This window comes from Camellia sinensis, chromosome 14 (genome assembly GCF_055761805.1).
Source record: "Camellia sinensis isolate YWXY chromosome 14, ASM5576180v1, whole genome shotgun sequence".
NCBI lineage: Eukaryota > Viridiplantae > Streptophyta > Magnoliopsida > Ericales > Theaceae > Camellia > Camellia sinensis.
The window spans coordinates 79,668,301-79,675,265 of NC_138974.1; positions in this window are offsets into that span (position 1 = coordinate 79,668,301).

Here is a 6,965-nt window from a genome sequence, read left to right on the forward strand (position 1 = left end):
CCAATCAGCATATATCATATTTTTTGTTTATTATTTATAGAGTTAGATTTAAAAATCAAAAAATATACATAAATAATACATTAATTTTTTTCAATTCAAAAAATATATTCAAGTTGAAAACTCTTTTTCAACAGAATATAATCAACAAAATATTTAAACTCTTTTTTAATTGAAAACACAAACAGAATATCTAAATAAATTGAAAATACAAATTTTACAAATTAATAGGGGTGCTTGCGATTTTGGTGGTTCAGTTGTGGCAAAAAAAACCTCAAATGCGCCATCCATAAAAAACTAGGCGAATTGAAAAAAAATCAATCTGCAACCGTCCGCTCGTCATTACGCATCCGTTCAAAATGCGGTGGATCGGTTCGGTTCGATCGGTTTAGACAGATCGATATATCAGTTGCTTACCCCTACTCTCAACTGATTGAGATAGATGTTCCCTTCTCGAGCGCATAGTCTGAATTTGAGTATTGTCATTAAGACTTTAATTTCTTTTTATTTATTTCCTTTAACGACAAACTTTTTTAAAAAAATTAGAGATTTAAGGATAGAGATTTAGTTATCTCAGTACTCCAAATCTTTATTATATTCTGACAAAATCTTTCGTAGAGTTTGAATTCGAGTCGATCAATATTACGAATTTTAACTTCTCTTTCTTTATTTTCTCTTTCTGACCACAAAAACAAATATAAATTTAAGAATTGGGATTTTCTCATCTCAACGTGCTCTAATCATTAGTATATCTTGACAAAAAATTTCGTAGAGCTTGAATTCAAGTCTATCACTATTACGAATTCTTTATTTATTTTTCTTCCTCGCAAGAGAGAGATATAAGAGCATATTATCAAAATAACAAAAAAATTAAAATATAACTAATAAATCATCAAATTCTCTCTCCATCAGTCTTAGTAATTTTTTTTTAAATTAACGTTTTCTTAAATTTCCTACAGTACTTCAACAATTTTGTTGAGGCACTGTTCATTCGTTATATATTTTTTATTATATTTTCTGCAAGAAAACTGGGTCAAAAACTGTAAATCTGTCGTCCACCAGGATATCCCCAGGACATCCCACCGGATGTCCCGTGAGTATTGTAGCAAAAGAAGAAAAAATGCCAAAAATTAGCCTAACCGGTCGACTGGTCAACGACATTTTTTTTTTTTTACATTTTTAAAGAATTGTTTGGGTGGCACCTTATCATTTTAATAAAAAAAAAGAATAAAAAATATAATAATAAATTAATATTTAATAAGATTTAGTTAGAATAGAGAGATTGATGCAGTGAATACTAAAAAAATGACTAATTAAAATAGAAAAAGTGAATTTTGGATTAAATTAGTCTAAAAATTTGAAGAGCCCGATGCGAATGCTCTAAGGATAGGAATTTCCTCAGTTTATTCCAAATCATTAGTATATTATGACAAAAATTTACGTAAAGTCTGAATCCGAGTTTTATTACTATAAAAGTAACTTCTCTTCCTTTAGTTTGTTTCTGACAATTTTTTGTTTTTTTAAAAAAATAGAGTTTTATCAAAGATTTGCTTATCTAGTAGTGTACCCCAAATCATTAGTTTATTCTAAAAAAAAATTGCGTAGAGTCAGAATTCGAATTTTATCACTACAAATTTAACTTTCCTTCTTTTATTTCCTTTTCTCACAAAAAATAATATATATATATATATATATAAATTTAAGGACAGAGTCCAAACAATTAGTATATTAATGTACTCCAAACCATTAGTATATTCTGGCAAAAATATGATGGGCTGAGAGATATGGAGATAGTGAACCTAGTGTTACGTTAATATGTTTGAATTGATTTTTACTAAAAAATAAAAGAAGAACAAAAGGATTTGAATATAGAGAATCTCATGCCAATATTAACATGTTCATATTTGTCTTTACTAAAAAATAAAAAAGGACAAAAGATTTTGAAGATAAAGAATCTTGTGTCAATATTAACGTTTTCAAGATTTATTTTTACTAAAAAAATAATAAATAAAAAAAGACAAAATAATTTGAAGACAAAGAAATCTAGTGTCAATATTAAAATTTTAGGTTTATTTTTATTAAAATCAAAATTTTATTTAACACAAATATATTTTTAAAACAAACAAAAATGAATATATATATATATAAATATATTTAATGAGTCATGGGAGTGTGGGATTTGTGTGTTGTGATTAGGGGTGGGCGCGGGTCGGTTGCGGCTATGGAACCTCCAATCCGCCATCCGTCCGCCAGATTGGCGGATTGAAGAAAATCAATCCGCATCCGTCCGCCAATCCGACGGATGTGGATTGAACGGATTGGCGGTTTGGCGGATGGATGCGAATCGGTTTGGCGGTTTAAAATTTTATAAATTTTTAACATAATTCAACTTGTGCACTTCCTCAAAAAAAAAAAAAAAAAATTATTACAATCAATGACTTAAAAAAGTATTACAATCACTGTATGCCTTATTCAAAGAAAGAAAGTTTAAAACTTTAGAATATCACGATCACTGCATGCCTCATCCACATATTACAATCACAGCATGATTCATCTACATAAAGTATTATAATCTGTGATTCTTAAAATATAATAACAATTCAAACCACCAAAATCATGAACAGAGCAGTGTCTACATATGTTTTTGAAAACAAAAACCAACCAGCATATATCATATTTTCTATTTATTATTTTTAGAGTTAGATTTAAAAACTAAAAAATATAGATGAATAATACGTTTATTTTTCTCAATTCAAAAAATATATTCAAGTTGAAAACTTTTTTTTAACAGAATATTTAAACTCTTTTTCAATTGAAAACACAAACATAATATTTAAACAAATTGAAAATACAAAGTTTTATAAATTACTATGGGTGCGCATGATTTGGCGGTTTGGCGGTTCGGTTGCGGCCACAAAATCTCAAATCCGCCATCCGTCCGCCAAATTGGCGGATTGGAGAAAATCAATCCGCAACCGTCCGCTCGTCATCACGCATCCGTCCAAAATGCGGCGGATCGGTTCGGTTCGGTCGGTTTTGGCGGATCGGTATATCCGCTGCTCACCCCTAGTTGTGATTCACAAATAAATGTAATATAATATGACACTGTTCAACCTAATTATTATTATTGTTATTCATTTTTATTTATTTTTTTTTGTAAAATCAAATGGAAGGGAGAACAAAAAAATAATTGCATCTGGAGCCATACAAAAAAATTGCAAAAGAATAGACAAAATTACATAATTACCCCTCTCATTTGTTTGTCTTAATTCCCTCTCTCTCTTCTATTTGCCTTTTTATTCCCTATCCATCTCCAATAACCGACCAACTTTATCTCTCACAATGCCTCTCTTCGCAGCCATCACTATACCCAATCTCCTCCGACCACCACGGTACTCACTTATTCAACTCATTTCACATTCTCTCTATTTTCTTGCCAGCATCATCGCAACCCTGCTCTTCCGATACATCCTGCCACTAGTCTCATACCCAAAAAACCATATCCTTACAAAATTAGGGCCCTAACGACTAGATCACGACCCGGACCAGGTCTCTCTCTATATCATGCTTTGAGAGGTTTAGGGTAGGGTTTATAGATGGTGGAGGCAAGCTTCACATTAGAGTTTATAAAGGTGGTGGGGTAGAGAGTAAAGAAAGAAAGGTTGAAGGGGGTTGGTAGTAGTGGTGATGGCACGAGAGAGATGGGAAAATGAGATGGTTTGTAGAGAGGGGTTAAGGGTTGTTAATGTAAACCCACATACTCCACCTACTCCACCTACTCCACTACACCTACACCTACTCCACCTACTCCACTACACCTACACCTACTCCACTCTCCACCCACATCTCCTATATAATGTACATACAATATAACAATCAAAATCAATAAAATCAATATATACATAATTGTTTCTCTCTTTCTTTCCCTATACATTTATTCTTACATGGTATCAGAGCTAGGTTAAGAACCTAGTATTTTCGTTCCACCGGCGGGCGGCAATCTCGCCTTGGCCGCCCGCCGGACAAACCCAAATTTTCCTAATTTCTTCTTCAATGGCAGATTCTTCAACAACACTTCACCACCAGCAGCACCACCAACTACTCCACTGTCAAGCCACCACCACTGCAACTCCACAACCGGGCCATCATCACCGATAGCCTCACTCACCTTGGCTGCTTCATGTTTTTCTCAGGCCGAACCTTACACTAATCCAACACCCAGAGATCCCATTGAACTCCATCTGCACACACTGATAAACATACCACACGCACACACAGCCGATACACCAGGCATACACCTGCACACGATTCACACAGACCACAGCCCAGCTCACACACACCAGCGATGCATGATCTCTCTCGGCACCTGGTCTCTCTCTCTGGCATGCACTGGTTCGGCGATGAAGAGATGACACACATACGCACATGCATCTGCTCTCGGGCACTGTCACTCTCTCTCTGCGGGGTGTCTGTGTGTTGGGTCTCTCAGCCATGCATTTTTTGGAGGACATTCTATTCTCTCACTCTCTCTCTCTCTACAACGCACACGGGTTTCTCTCTCTCTTTGAGGGGGCCACCCAATCAAACCCTCTTCCTTTCTCTCTTTCGGCACCTCACAGCAGATGCATACACCCACGGCCATGAGCTCTCTCTTGGCTCTCTCTATGGACAACACATGCACTGGCTCTTTCTCTTCTCTCTCTATAACACACTGACTCACGGCATAGACATTGATCATTCACAAACACACACCAGCTCTCACACACAGACTGAGCTCCTTCTCCCTCTCGGCTCTCTCCATAGACACAGCCCACATACACACTGACAAACACACACCCTTGGAGCTACACAACACACCCAGATACACACCATACATTCACACCCCAATACAGACAGCACGACACAGACCCACACCACTCACTTCCCGTGGTCTCCCACATGCACTTTATGATGAAAACATTTACCCCTCTCTCTGGTCCCTTTTTCTCTCCACCAGACCCACTTTAATCATATTTATCATTTGCCTTCATTTATTCCACCCACCAGCGCACATGCTTTCCCCATTAATCCATTTTTATTATTATTATTTTTATTATTCTTATTATTCTTCACACCAAAAAAAAAAAAAAAAACATTCACCAACTCGTTTTTCATTCCACAAACTTGTCATTTCTTCATGCCGGGCTCAATCCCGATCACAATTTTACATACACACAAAAAAAAAAAAACAAAAAAAAAAAAAAACAAACCAAAACAAATCCAACACCCACAAACAAAAGATTTGTTTTCTTTTCTGCAGACGGCCATCCACCGACCTCACTTCTTCGCCTCTTCCGCCGATCTTTTCTTTTTGCCTCCGTCCTGGGCGGCCCTTGCCGGTGCTGCCTCCGTGTTTCCCACACCGCCGAGCACGTTCACTCCCCTCTGCTCCTCCACTACAGCATATGGCGGCCCTCCAAATCGGAACATCACGGTGGCCTTCCGCTTCAGCTCCTTGTTTTCCGCCTTTAGCACACTTATCTCTGCTCGCGCATCCTTATACATGCGTTGGAGCAGAGCCAGTTGGGCGTTTAACTGTTGCACCTCATTTGTCCTACTCTGCAGCCGGTGCGACAAGTTTGTGACCACAGTCATGGTCTCCACACATGACTTCAATGTATACTGATTGGCCTCAATATCAGTTTGCACCGCTATTTTTTGCTCCACAGACCGCATCGGAAAGTTCAACGGAGCAAAACCGGAGGTGTTTGGTTGAGGTTCACTGGCCACCGCACCAGTTATCTCTCTTGTTGACTCGTTGAGGTTGGGAAAGAGAGTGAGCAGACCACGGGAAGACGAGGCTATTTTCTGGGCAACAGAGTGTTACAGAGTTTCTCTCTCAGAAAATCTCTCAGAAAACGAAGAGTTTTTCAGAGGTTTTTAGCAGTTTTTTTTTGCCTTAGCCTCTGCCTCAGCCTCAGCCTCCGTCTTGGTTAAATAGCCAAGGCAGACACGCGCATCATGCGCCGCTCGGCGCTCGACGACACATTGGCACGCCTTTTGGTGGCACGCCTTTTTATGAATTGGGCACGCCTTTTGATGGCACGCCTTTTGAAAGATTGGGCACACCTTTTGAGGACGCGACTTTTGAGGGCTCGATATATCTATCTACATGTATATCTTTTAGGCAGCCTATCTACACACTCATACAGTGTTTTCTACAACGGTCAGCTTTATCACTCCCTTTGTTTCAACCTCAAATAGGTTTCTATCTTCACACATATTTGAGTTTGAGGGGGGGTTATACATATATCATGTATCATGGTGAGCATGGTTACACACCATGGGAACCACCCAAGCCACCCCATGGCGCACTCCCTAAGTCGCCCCCTTGGTGCACCACCACAAGCTTCTACAACGGTCCGACATGACCCCATAAACTGTCCCGACATTGATTCCGGTCAGCTTCTACAACGGTCCGACATGACCCCGTAAACTGTCCTAACATTTATTCCGGTTCGCTTCTACAACAACGGTCTGACACGACCACACAGTGTCTGCTACATCGGTCCGGCATGACCTCGTAAACTGTCCTGCTACAACGGTCCGACACGACCATACCGTGTCTTCAACAACGATTTGACACAACCATACAGTGTCTCCTATCCTATTTTATTTTATTTGTCAGTTTACTTTCCTGTTTTGTTACTCTCTTCAACCTCAAGTTGGTTAGTTCCTATCCTCCTTGAGTTTGAGGGGGGCTGTTAATGTAAACCCACATACTCCACCTACTCCACCTACTCCACTACACCTACACCTACTCCACCTACTCCACTACACCTACACCTACTCCACTCTCCACCCACATCTCCTATATAATGTACATACAATATAACAATCAAAATCAATAAAATCAATATATACATAATTGTTTCTCTCTTTCTTTCCCTATACATTTATTCTTACAAGGGTGAAGGCGAATATAGGAG